Raw genomic sequence first — 14,061 nt, 5'->3', positions numbered from 1 at the left:
GTTCACCCTCACCCTTCTGGTTTCAGTTCAGCTGGATGGCATGAAGCTACTCATTTTGTAGCTCTCTGGTGGCAAAATCCAGTTATCATTAGTCACCTGCTAATGCACACTTGCTGTAAGAAAAGTTAGTGTGATATATTGTAGATAGGCTTGCCGTGTACCAGCATACAAGTGGAAAATTGTTTCAAACAGTTATCTACGATCTATTAGGCAAATTTCATTATCAAAATTCCATTAATTAAAATGAAGAAAAATGAACCTGATTTTACTAACTTTCAGGGAAGAAAAAACAAAATTTAAGGTAGCTGAGAAATCATATCTTGGAGTACTAAGAAATTATAATTCCAGACAGGGTTTTCAAACGGAGTTCAAGGGGTGCAAAACCGCAAGCACCACCAGGCTGTATGTCCAGTACTAAGATATTTTACTGTCCATCTTGTCAGCAGTCTTATTGCTGCCAGTAAGAATAGGCAGGGATGAGTTCCAGGCTCTTTGTAATTTTTCTTTCTTCCCTCATATATTTCGGCATATTTTTTGGATCTGTTCCTGCGGCTGCTGTCTTAGAAATAGTGCCCATAGCAACACACCGGTAATAGGAGGGCTGCTTTTATACTGCTGGCTGTTCTCTACGAGAGCATTTTCAGGGACACAAGTGCTCTCACTACATTCAGTAGGGGATAGCTTCCACTTTCCCTTCCCCAGTAGGCGGGAGAACCAGAGGTTATCTGTCACCTTCCTGGGGATGGGGATGGTTTTAGGGGCTTATCTGCAAGGGGCACAGCTGTGCAAGAGCAGCAATTTGTTGGGAATTGGGTTTACTCTTTTTTTTTTTTTCTCTTTTTTTTTTTTTGTAATAGAAAGTAGCAAAATGTTGGCTTGTTCTGTTGCTATATCAGTAATGCTAAGAAGTTCTTGCGCTTGTATGTTTATGCAACCATGTCTTTTCACTGAACTGGCTTTTTAGAGAGTTTTCCTTTTAAATAGACCAGCTCCTTCTTGGTATTTCTGATGTTGTACAGGGAAAACGCACAACCCACACCACCGCTAAATCATCAGACTAGTGGTTTTCAACCCATGAACATTGATTACGGAGGAATTCATGAATCGTGACTGAGAGGAATTAAGTCATATGTGACATTTGGGAATCTGCATATGTGTATCTCATATGTTTACAGGTTGAAAAACCCTGCACAACAGTGAGATCTAGAAGAGAATGGGAAGTCAAAACACTTCAACATATACAGCCTTCCAGTCCAAAAAGTGTCCTCATCTCATGGTTTCAGGCTTTCCTCCTAGAATATGATTGCCTGAAACTTAAGGAAAAAATAAAGGAGGAGAGGGAGTCCCTTTGATGTAATCAAGTAAATCTAGGACCTAGGGGTTTAAGAAAAAAATCATTAACTGCCAAAAGCTCTCAACAAAATTGTGGGACTAGGCAGTGCTTTTCAATTTGTAATGGCATAAATTCAAGGATTTGCTTGTCTTCTCCCTTACTTGGATGTAAATCAGTTCTGCTGAAGGGCACGGAGGTTCCTGTTTTGCTCCGCTGCATATGTGAACAGAGCATCAGGCCTTACCACCCTTTTTTTGCTATTATGCTTCTCTAAGCATCCTGGAAAACCAATGAACAATGCAAGCAGGATCTGACCAATAGTGCTGGTCAGATTGTGGGGCTTTTAGTAAACTTTCAGATGTATTTTAAACAAGAGAATGTTTTCTCCATGAGCTTTTTTGAAAGAGTTATTTCAGGGATTTCTCGAAGAGTGTATTTTCTTTGAGTAAAATGAGAGTTGCTGTTAATAGAGTGTCTCTAAGAGAGGAAGAGGAAGTACTGAGTTAAGGAGATAAGGGAAATGCAACAGGAAAGACCTTCTCCATCACAGAGAAGCAGACTTTAAGAGCTGACTTGGGGAAAACAAAGTTATTCTACTGTAAGTCACCCCTTCTCTCTCAAGTACAATAAAGGGAGATAATCGCACCCTGAAACTAAGACATATCAAAGTTAATCGGCTTATCTCAAGAATGAGAAGATAGGAAATTATTGCAGTTATGCAGCTGGGAAATTATCTGAGTCCAAGATACTAGATTAAAAATTCTTCCATTGCGTGAGCACAATTTGTCATTGGTAAGTCTGATGTAATAATAAATATGATTAGGATGCCTATAAAAAGCAGCATGCTCAATTTTCCCAATAACTGAGCAGACTGGCAGCAGACAGACCACTGTTTTGCTAGAAACTCCTGACTGTTCCTCTACCTCTCCATGTACTGCATTTTTCCTACCAGTCTGTGGAAAACTGTAAGGTTTGTTTGCAATAGCTGTGTAGCGGGAGACACAAGGGTATATACAGCATGGACTCTGACACATGGATCTGCATGGGCTTTGGAGCAGCAGGTTGCAGAAAAACTAAACAAAACTCGCCTATTAATTCCTGGGCTAATGATTTTATTACGTGACAAATGCTCTGAAAACTGAGAAGGCTCATGCGCTATGTTACACTTCCTCCCGAAGAACTGTGGTGAACACTTGACCTGTTGCTATGGCTGTGCTGTGCTTTTCTCCCCCTTTCACATCCCTTTTTAGAAAAAGGCAGCTATGCTGGTTTTAAATGTCATTGGCTCTGACATTTGTATGGCTCTGGCCGCCTGGTACTGTACCTGTGTGTGCTGCTCCCTACTCAGCGCTCTGCAGAGTAGCGCTGTGCTGCTGCAGCCGTGGGGCTGGGATCTCTGATGTTTTGGGGTGGTGGTAGGTGTGTGGTTGGCTGCCTTGTTTTGATCCTCGGTAGGCGGGATATGCAATTGCACCCTGCATACAGTTGGGTGATGTGCTTAGGCTCCTTATAACGGCATGATCGTGTGCTGCTTTCCTCCTATTACTCCTAGCAAGCCCCAGTGATGCTTTTGACTGGCTGTGTGCTTGTATCCCTGCCTTGCATTTTAATGAAAGACATCACTCTCTTTAGCCCCTCTCTGCCTGGACAGGATACTCTTTGTTTACTCTGTTTATTTCTGTCTGGCCTACTTGTAGATCCTGGGCTACCCTGGAGCGGCCGGTTTCTGCTGAATGGAAGTGGGGGCTGTGTGGGTGCTTTGTCTTGCTTTCAGTTTGGGATCTGACTGGGCTGTGTTGTTTTATGGCTGATGGGTGGGAGTAGAGAAGGGGGAGTGCAGGGAGGAAGCAGAGAGCAAACATGATCTTTTTCCACTACGCATCTGCCACAAGCATCCTTTGAGTTGGACGTAAAGAAAAATAAAGGCAGAGTCCCTGCAGGAATGAAATTAACCCCATGTCTAATTTTCAGCCTAGAAAGCAGTGTGTCAGTGCTTAGAGAGAGAGGCTGCAGCACTTACTGTTCTGGAATTTAATGACACAGCATGTAAACCCAAACAAAGTTGGAGAGAGGCAAATGGTGAGGGGAGCAAAGAGGGGGGAAAGGGGGAAGGGAAGAAGAGGAGCTCTCAGATAGGCTGTGGACCTGGATTTAATTACAAGAATAATATGAATTACACTGACAGTGAAAGCCTGCATATGGTTTTGTGTTACTTCGTGCAGATAAACAAGAGAGGAATGGGATATGGAGCTTGTGTTTTGCAACTTGATAGCTATCTGTGTGCAATCAGAAACAGTGGCTGTGGCATCACCAACCAACCTGGTTTTATCTTCCCAAGTTAGCTATGCACATCTGCTGTGGGCTGCTGACTGCTCAAGCAGACCTCACAGGGTGCTCCATGTCTTCTCTTCTGTCCAGGGAGACACCCCCTGACTGGGAGGCTTGGGCATGCATGCATTTCATGTGATGTGAATACATGCGGTGCAAACCTAAACCTAGCCGTGTCACAGTTGGCAACATGACAGAAACCTGGGGTTTGATGCGGTTTTATGTGTATATTCATACACCTATAAAGCCAGTCTCTCTCCCCTGCAAATACGTGGTATTTTCCTAGTTTCAGTTGATACTCTGTGCTACCTCCTTTGATCAGACGCTAGTGTTGTCAGATACCCTGACAAAGCCAGTGCAGTATCTGTTTGTGGGAACCTAATGCAGGAAATCAAGATGTCCCAGTTAGCTGTCTCCCACTTGACTAGATGCTATTGCACCTTTCAGTGAGAGCTGGACCTCTGGTTTCTAGGAAGAGCATCAGGTAGAGCTGTGCTGTGGCTCATTCCAGCTTCTCCCTGAGCTTGTGAGGTCTCAGCAGGGTGACCCTGCCTCTGAGGGAGCACTCCATATGCCTCAGAAACCCTTCTGTAGAGGCACGATGTCCTTGGCTTTTTTGCACTCCATGTTTCTGGTAGCTGTCTTGGTACGGTATCCCTGAATGTGATATCAACTTTAAATAATTATTATAGAAGCTGGAGACAGTATTAGGCTACATGAAGCAACTGGCAGGCTTTATGTGATGGAAGAAGGAGGGTGGATCGTTGCTGCCATGCTGGTGAATAATGGTGACCCAAGTGATGAAGGACAGTGGTCATGACAGGTGCTTTTGCTCTTTTGTACTATACCATTTTTCCTTTGAGGGAAGAAACATATCCCCTTCATATTCCAAGGAATGGTGTGTTGACTGTGTGTCTTCTGCCTTCAGCAGCTCCTGCATGTATTTGCTGTGCAGGGCTGGGCCAGTGTTTCCTGTAGACCTTCGCAGTTGCCCCTAGAAGGAGATGCAGACTTTGTTGACAAGCAACATAATGTTTTTGGTATTCTTTAAGCCATGTTTTGGTGATTCCTTTTGGCATACTTTATGCTTGCTTTATTAAACACTGTGTGGGGTGCAGAGGCTATGGCCAAGGCAATTGCTAGCTGTATGTGAAGGGCTTTACCTGTTAAGTGGAAAGGGGATGATGTTTTCCATGGCAGCATGGCAAGTGGGAAGAGAGGCTCTCCGATCATGCTGCTCTTTTTTCCCAAGTCCCAGTGTGATTTTGGGCAAGCCTGGGGCAAAGCTTTCTTATTTTCTGCTGAGAAAATCTTTCTTTTGCTTTACCTTGGGTCTCTGTTTACCCACCTGCAAAACAGCATCAATGGTGTTCTGCAACAAATAGGCCTGCTTTTTCATCAGGGCATGGTGAAAAAGTTGAGCAACTTCTCTGGGGACTTTCTCTGGTTGGGGTGGCTGGTGGGACTGTTGCTTTCAATGGACTGGGCTGCTTGAAGGCTGGAGAGAGATTAAATAATTTAGCAATAGTCACAGAGCAAGTGGGGCTGTGAATTAATGCCAGGTCTGAGCTCTGGTCTGTAAAGGAAGGTGTCTGAGTGAGGTTGGTGCTCAAGATAACAGCGCTGAAGGATGCTTGTGTGCTGTTCCATTCCATCCTTGACCAAAACCATTGCTCTCCTACGGGTTTTTTGGTGGCAACTGACAAATGCCTACCCAAGATCCATCAGAGCAGAGGTCTGCATCACTACAATGACACCTGGGTTACGAGAATGGTGTAGGGGAAGTTTGCCACGTGTTGTGTGAGAGTTTATTTGCACGTTCATCACGTAACCCTCTGGAATTTGCTATGTGGCCTGCTCTTTAAGCAATGGGCACTGCTAAATTAAAGCCAGCTCTGGCATGGCATGTGGCAACAGCAAATGCAAAACAGCCATGCTGCAAAGTAGTTGATTTAAAAGAATGAAGATAACGTATAGTTGCAATGGTAGTATCATATAGATAGACCAGGTGTAACCACTTTTATATTGGAATTTACCTTGGAGTGCAGGATCCCTGTGATCATGCATGAGGAGTAGCATTCTGACAAGAAGTAGGGACCTTCACCTTGAGGAGCAGTGCAACAGTAATATGAGGACTCCTGTAGCTATTGTAGTAAACTTAATAGGCTTCTACACGTGGACTTGAAAAAGCGGGAATATTTCTAAGGTGTGATTGTCTTCTGTTCACTTTTAGCTGTAGTCACATCAGTGTGGTACTGGCCTGGAGAGAATGGGATTGGACTAAATAAAATCTTCTAGTCCTTAAAAATAAAACAGAAAGCAATAGGCTCAGGGCTGCAATGAATAAGACCAATCTCTGTTGTTTTAAATGAAGTTGTAACTTGCTCACATTACCTGTAAATCTGGAGCTTAGTGGTGTCATATGCTGCTCGCCTTCTTACTGCGATGTGGAGAAATCCATATCCAGAAAACCAGTTCTTCTATGTCAGCAGGATTAGTATGTATAGTAATGGCCAGGTATCAGTTGTAATGCTAAAATTATAGCAGGCTCAGATTGGTTGTTGAGAACAGTTGTTATCCACGAGCCAACAAATTTAGCTGAGTCTTAACTTCATTAGCAGTGTCTAAATGCATTAGCCATATGCTCCTCAGCATATGGGTAAATACGTAACAATTTATTTTCATTAGGGTTTTCTTACAAGTGCTGCTAACCCAAGCTCCGCTAGAAATGTTTACAGCATGACACGTCTCTTCAAATAAGAAGCTGGCCTTCCGTACAGCAGGTCATCCTGAAAGGGTGATAAGCAAGATACTTCCCCTCCCAAGAGTAGGAAGGTACAGCTGCTGTGGGTCTGATCCACTGCAGCTAGCTGGGTTTGGTTTCTGTGAAGGTTTATATTAAAAAAAGTAATAGAAGGCTTTGGAGAACTACCTGTTCAAACATGTGTCATGAAATCCCTGGTATTCATTGTGTGCTGTCTTCTGGCTGCCCACGGTGCACCTTGGGTGGCATCACCTCCTAGTGAGCTTTATCTCGGTGTAAGATTCATAACCCTCTGGGTTCTCCCCTTTCTCTTCTCCCCAGGCAGGACATAGAGATGAAATATAACTTTTCCTGAGAGGGACTGTGTGTGAAATTGGGTCTTGGTCATAACCTCTAGTCAAATGGATGCAGTCCTGGGAAGGATGGGGTGGGTTTGCAGGATGGGCCTGGGACAGGGCTGTGAGAGCTTCAGTAGCTGTGGACACAGGACAGATGTAAAGCAGCCATTGTGTGCTCGGGATTCTCTTAATTTTTCAGAAATAAGTGAAACCTTATTTTCTTGAGTGCTCTTTTTTTGATATTTATTTATGCAATTTGATCCAGAAATGCAAGTTGCCTAGAAAGACATGGAAGTGTAAGAAGGGACCAGTCTTGTCAGAGAGGTATAAAGTTCAAAAGTTAATTTAATTCTCCATGTCCTCAGAGGCCTCAGCACATGTCAAAGTGTAGATGAAAATGTGAAATCAGAATAAACCAGAAAAAAACCCATATTTCAAATTGCTGTTTTTTCTTTTTGTTTTCACCATGCAATGCAGTGAAATGGATGACATGGTCTTGGGTTGTCCTTGTACTCTTTAACTTTTCATTTTGTTTCTTTGCTATTAACCTTTTTTATTTCCTGCTTCCATTTTGTATTTTTTTTTTAATATTCCATTAATTTTAGACTATTTCTAATAAGGCAGAGGGAGAAGTGAAATTTTCTTTCAACAGTTGCACTGGGGCACTTTTAAATAGTCGGGTAAAAAAACCCCGACTTACTGAACATTAACGGTTTTTATTTTACCCTACAACAAGAAAAATGAAAATTATAAACAAGAGAAAAGAAATTGAACCTACTTTTTTGTTATGTACAGAATTTTATGAACCTCTGTAGTTTTTGTGCATTACATCTGACAGCTTTTTCAGTTATGCGAGCATACAAAGTTCTGAACATTTCATAGGTAGCATGATGCCAGAGGTGATTTTTAGGTGGCATTAGTGAAGGCTGGGCTAAAGGAGCCATAAGAAGTCACATATGATGATGAGTTTGAGTATTGTCTGGGAGATCAAGTGGGACTTTAAACACGGTGATTATGTTCCACTCATAAAAAAAAAAAAAAAAAAAGGAAAAGGATACATAGCTAGAGCAGGGGTTAGAGGGGAGTGTCCCTTTGGACATGCAGAAAAAAAGGATGGGGAACCCCAAAGTCTTCACTGATTTGCCTCTATTTGCTTTTATGTCTATATACTGAGAGGAAACAGCAGGTGATAAACCCTGGCTAGGATAAGGCACCTTGTAGCTATAGAGCATAGTCTAGGAGAGGAGTACAAAGAGGTATGAATAAGAAATTGGTGACTGATACATGATTTTTGCAAAGGTTACAGCTTGCAGAGAGGTGGACAAATCTACCTTGATCTGTTCATATGCTGCAACACACAATGTGTTGTGAAAAGCACGTGGCAAGGCAGCCAGAGGAATGGTGGTGTTTGAGTCATCCTTATTTGTGTTCCACATCTGAGGACAGTCTAGGACAGGAGCACCTCCCAGCCAAGGTGAGGTGGAAAAGGCGCTTGATCACACATGAGGGTGAAATGGGAGAGATTTGGGGGGAAAAAAGCTACAGCTGATGACCTTATACCAGAGGTCTCTATTTAATAAAGAGTCTCATAGTTCATGACGGATAGAATTAGGGACCACACGAGTATCTTGTAGTTATATTTGTGTTTATATTTTTCACTACCTTCCCCCCTCCCCCCCAGTGCCCCAGGGAGCCATCTCAAAGACCTCATAAACGTGAGATTTCATTTTCTAATGCTATTTCATTTCCTGGATGGAGGACCTGCCACAAGAAGACCAGACCTCAAATTATAATAGCCCTATAAATAACTCCCTAAGGCAAAAGGAAGGAAAAAAGAAAGCTTTTGAAAGACAACCACAAATGCAAAAATGGAGGTGTTTGGGTTCTTGTAGAACCAGACTAAGCAGCTCTAGTTAGGACATTGTTAATTTTCGGGTTTCCCTGTTTATTTCTGTGCGCTGTTTACTGAGAAACCTATATCTCAAATATCCTCTGAGGTCTTTTGCTTAAGCTTAGTTTTCTACAGTGTTTTGGTGCCTCTTTTCCTCTTTAGAGCCTGCTAGAAAATGGAGTTTCCAGGTAAAATTGAAAACAATCCAACAAACTGACTAAAACAAATACAGTCACAAATTAAGTAAAAATAGTCTGAAAATACAACTTTATCATCTTTCTGGGTGAAGTCGCTTTATTTCAGCAGGCTCAGACTGTCTGCCTGCTTTCCAGTGGAAATCTGTGCAGAATTGGCACATCGACTAGAATAAAAACATTCCCGAGGAATCGGCACGTTCTGTCAAAACATTTGAACAGCTCCCGTCTCCTGGAGCACAGCGCTGCTGCGAAGCCGGCAAAGGGAGCTCTGCAACACGCAGCGCTGGCTTCCCCTCCAGCCTCCCCTCTCAAACCCACCTTTGCTCGTAACGATAGGCAAAGTGCTCCAGGTTAAATTATATTTAGCTGTGGTGTGAGTAGAGAAGGAGGTTTGTGATAGCCTTTTGCACTGTGGTGTGACCTATGTAAAGGCTGCCTTTTCTCTGTTCCCACTAAGGCTATGTTGTGTATATGAGGAAAAGTCAGGAACGTGAGGCTGCAGGACCCCAGGATTTTCCTGTAGCAGCCTGGGTCAGCGTACTGGCTGGGGACAGCCAGGCTGGCGAAGCTGAGCTCCAGAAGTCCTGCTATGCAGGGACAGGATATTCCTCTTGACAGATGCCTCTGTGCCATGCCTCTTGCCGCTGCATGAGACTGCTACGTGTGAGCTCAACCTCCAGCAGTAAAGTTCAGTCTCTGTGTTGTGGAGTAACGATAATTTATTATTGTTTATGGCTTGATTACTTTTATTTAAAAAAAAAGAAATAAAATTTTAATCTTTTGCTAGAAGAAGATACACAGCAATTACAGAATCTAACCAAGCAAAGTGTGATTAGCTTCAACCTTTGCAGTAGGACGCTGATTACTTTACTTTTGCTAAGCAGTATCTTAGTCCTCTAGCACTGAAATGAAGGGGGTCTCAGTGGTAGGCTCTGCTCGCTACAAATGAGAGTGGTAAAATCAGGCCTGCAGCCAATTTACCAGAGGTGCTGTCTGTCTGTTATTGAGACCAATTGCTTAGGAATGTAATTGTATCATTCTTGTTACCAAAATTGATATCCCCTGACTCACTGCAGCTAAATGAGTTTTTATTTTTGCAGAATTCCTGGGCTGTTGCATGATAAGGCATTGTGGTGGACAGCATGCAGTCAGTGGTTTTGAAACTAATGAAGTTTTTCTTCATATTTGGAACACTGATGTGTGTTAAGCAATGCTTTGCTGTGCTGCTGAACTAGCAGATGGTGTCTTTCAAGGCTGTACATGTGACAGTAGCCTGTTTGAATGAGTATCATACCTACTTGTCTAAGCCCTGTCCAGCAGAAAAATCCTTTAGAAATTAACATAAAAATAAAAAGGTGAGAAGGCAAGCAACTCTATGTATGTGCTTCTCTTATACACCGTGGCACATGCTCACATAGCAATTCAGATCCATTTTGATAAAAGTGGCATTACTGAGAAATGTGATGCAAGAGAATGATCCGTGCCATGCAGAGCAAGGAGGGCAGGGGTGGCTTCTGAACCACCTTAGCTCTGCTTGGGTTAGTGGCAGTGCAGCAGTCTTACAGGGGATGGGTTGTGAATGTGCATTCCTGACTCTATTACTTATCCCCTGGGCCAGAAGGGCCAGATGTGTTGCATAGGCAACGTATTTAATCTGTGAATGAGCATTCCTGATGGATCCCCTCCAGTCAGTACAAAAGTTACATTACTGGGCCCCAGCCCACCTCACAAAAGGCAAGACCACCCAATCTGGTGCCTTTGGGGATGGGAGAAGGTGGAATTACTGTGATTACTATGATGAATAATTTAACATTTTATGCAAGCAGTTATACACTTTGTGGCCGAAGTGCTTATATACTGGCGTCTAACTCAAGGCAGCTAAAGCCACTCTGTGGCACCTAAAAGCAGAACCATATGATTCTCACAGGAGTTGACAGGCATTATTACTTACAAATGCTGATATAACTCCTTCTATTTAGTTATGCAAAATCTAGCATGCTGTGCTTGTAAATTTTGGGCTGAGCATAAACCTTGCTGACAAAATACGATCACCTCCAGCACTGTGGCAAAGGCAGTTTACCACAGTATGGCCACACGGGAGGGGAAAACTGATTAAAACCCTTCTATGGACAATTATGGCAAATATATGTTAAAAGGCTTTGAGACCTTGTGCAGTGATGAGCCTGTCTCTTCCTAAGAGAGATAACAGGCTGAAAAAAGTGTCAGGATTGAAGCCTCTTAATATATTATATTACTGTCTTGCAAAGATCTGAGACTTAGGTTTGTGCAGGCTTACTACTGTACTAATGCACAGCAGTCATTTGATTTACTAAAAGCTTATAAGCCGAAAGGCAGACCTGGATGCAAGGAAGTGTTCTTGCAGTTTTATAGACAAGGAAACTAAGGGCAGTGGCTGTAACAGTTTTGCTTCACCACCCATTGAGACCAATAGCCGAGTGCTTGCTGTCTTCACTGGAGGTGGGAGCAGTTAGTAACTCCCCCAAGCTTGCATCGAAAGAGGTGGTGGCAAGGCTGCAAACTGCATGTGCACCCAGTGGGCTCTGGTGAAGTGCTGCAATTGCTACCACCTTCTTAGAGCCTCTTGTTACTGTAGGAAAAGTTTATATTACATAGGGGAAGGTAATGCCTCAAAATATTCCCACTGGAATGAATAAGCATCTTAAGTTGAGAGTTCAAACACAACTTGCTTTTCTACTACTTCTGTAGTGTGACAATTTTTTGTGGCTTAGAAAAAATAGGAATGTGTTAAATTCATGCTTAAAAGATTGCCTCTCTTCAGAGAAATTTGTTATCCTTTTTCTCATTTTCAACAAGGAAAACTTGCTATTGCAGCAGAGATTTTGACATTAAGTGTCCTGATAGAATAATAGGCGTGAGATGGATTGCAATCTATTGCCTCAAGACTTTGCCAATCATAAACTAAAATCAGTTAATGCATTGAGTTAAATCTTGCTATATTGTGCAATGTGCTAGCAGTATTAAAAAAATCAATCCAGAAAATATATTGATTATATTATCTCCATAGCAACAAACAATAATGGGATAATGTTAGCTTAATAATTGTGCTTTGTGAAAACCTTTCAGAATAATTACTGCATTGTGGTCTTTTCACAATGTGGAATGCCATAATGCTTCTTCCTTGACTGCAGTCACCATCAGCACTGCGTCAAGAGATGTTTTTGTGTGCATGCATATGTATTCATGGGTAATTTTGCTCCGGGTGAAACAGTTTAGCAGACTATTTTGGATCCATCTTTAAATGGTCAAGACGACAAATCGGGAATTGTTTTCTATGTGGTTTGTTTTCTCCCACCTCCTCTGACAACTGGCTGCTGTAAAAAGAGGCTGTTAACATTCCTTCTCCCGTGTCTTTCTTTACAAGGCACAAAGATTTTGGTATTTAACAAAACTAAATGTCCGGCTGCTGTATTAGGGATTTGCAGGAGAGAGGAACTCTGCTCTAAAGACAATGCTTCAAAGCTGTTCCTTTAATTGAATTTCATCTATCATCCTCTAGCAATTACTTGTTCCACAGGAGCTAAGATATTTACCTGTGTTTTGGAGGACCTGATTCTCTTACGCGTCCTGCTTTGTCATATGAGTAACCTGAGGTTGTTAACCTGAGGTTGTTATGAATAAGTATATATATATCCTTACATATAAGTCGTGTGTGTGTGTGTGTAACAATTTTAGCTTGAAATTTTAGCCGGAGAGTCAGAGGAATAGATATAGTCTTCATCTGGGTCTTGCTTTTATTTTTACTTCCAGATCAACCCTGTAATTTTGATCTTGAATTAAAAGGATATGTTGACCCAAATCTGTGATGGAAAGGCCATGTTTTTAAAGTGGTCAAAACCCCCCCGGTTTAATCCCTGAAGTTTAAGCAGCTCCTAAACTGTCCTGTCTCTATGAAAGCCCTCAGGGACCCGGCACTGGATCAGGTGCGCATTCACCTTTTGGTTGTGCCACTATTTCCTGATGTACCTATTATCCAAGAGCTGAGTTTAGAGGTCTGCCAGCAGAGAGTAGGCTGCTGCCAGATCTTGCACCAGCAGGGGATTCTCCATGGTTTTCATAGGGTGCCTGGTACTATCCCCAGTGGTATGGCGGGATGCCCCTTTACTTCCCAGGGCATGAGTGGATGCCACATTCTCCAACGGGCACTCCTGCATCCCTTTTCCTGTGGGATAAACACTGATGTCAGACAGGTTAAACATTTAGCACCCCTCCTTAACAGTCCAGTGTATTATTTTGATTATTACTTCTGGACAGAATTTGTCCTTCAAAGTCCATAATTTGATTACTATTTTTTTTTCCTCCATTTACCACACAGGAGTCCCCTGTTCTTTGAGGACCTCCCAGGATAAAGCCCCTGCTTTAGAACTACTGTTTACAATATGTGACCATCTTGGGGCTAGGAATGGGCAAACCCTCGATGCTGTAGGTGGTGCTTTGGTACTGTATACATAAGAAATGCAGTGCAGTGCAGGAGCTGACAGTTTTCCATTTGAGATGATGCCTTCATAAGGAGTGTGACTGTGCTTTTGTCCTCTGCCATTGTTTTCCTCTTCAGTCCCTCCAGATTGTTGCTTTATGGGGAGGGTGTGATGGAAGAGTTGGTTTCTGACCCAGGCAGTGGTTACTTTCTGCCAGTAGCCCACTCCCCTAGGAATGTGGTTAATTCACAGGGAGAGGGAGGAGCAGTGGTTGCTCTTGACTTCATGCCTTGTGCCAAAATATCTAGATCTGTATAGCTGTTGTACTGAATGAGGGTGCCAAGCCCCTCTCTCCTTTTCTGGGTGCAGATAAATGCGGTTATGAAAGTGCAGCTAAATGTATTGGTTCCTCTGGAAAATATCTGGTATTTGCAGATGTGTAGCATCATTCATTAAAAAAAAAATACAAACAAAAAAAAAAACCCAAAACCCCCCAAAAACCCAGATGTATTGACAAGGTGCTTTTTCTGATGCTGCTGCAGCATCCAGCCCTGAGTGATGATCTAGAAAGAGAAATGAATTGTTGACACGAGGCAATTCAACCCCCACCTCCAAAACCAGGCTCTTCTCTCTATGAAATTGTCACAGTTAAAGCTGTGACCTGTGCTTCTGCTTGGTACCTGCTGTGCTTGCCCTAGGTGCTGGCCAGTGGCCTTGCTGATCCCTAGTGCTGTCCCAAATTCCCATTCCACT

At 42.7% G+C, this 14,061-nt stretch overlaps 1 protein-coding gene across 3 annotated transcripts in view; it reads left to right on the top strand.

The window, feature by feature from the left end:
- TBXAS1 (thromboxane A synthase 1) overlaps positions 1–14,061 on the top strand; it is a 230,966-nt gene that overhangs the window by 55,349 nt on the left and 161,556 nt on the right. Inside the window, exon 1 of one of the 3 annotated variants that reach the window (XM_056342009.1) lies at positions 1,971–2,125. The exons of the other annotated variants lie outside the window; for them this stretch is intronic. The gene's annotated coding sequence lies outside the window, so the exon portion shown is untranslated. Of the gene's footprint in view, positions 1–1,970; positions 2,126–14,061 lie in introns of those variants that run through there. 3 annotated transcript variants of the gene reach the window in all.

This window comes from Falco biarmicus, chromosome 5 (assembly GCF_023638135.1).
Source record: "Falco biarmicus isolate bFalBia1 chromosome 5, bFalBia1.pri, whole genome shotgun sequence".
Classification (NCBI taxonomy): domain Eukaryota; kingdom Metazoa; phylum Chordata; class Aves; order Falconiformes; family Falconidae; genus Falco; species Falco biarmicus.
Note: the sequence above shows the minus strand (reverse complement) of the source record. Positions and strands in the feature narration are given on the sequence as shown.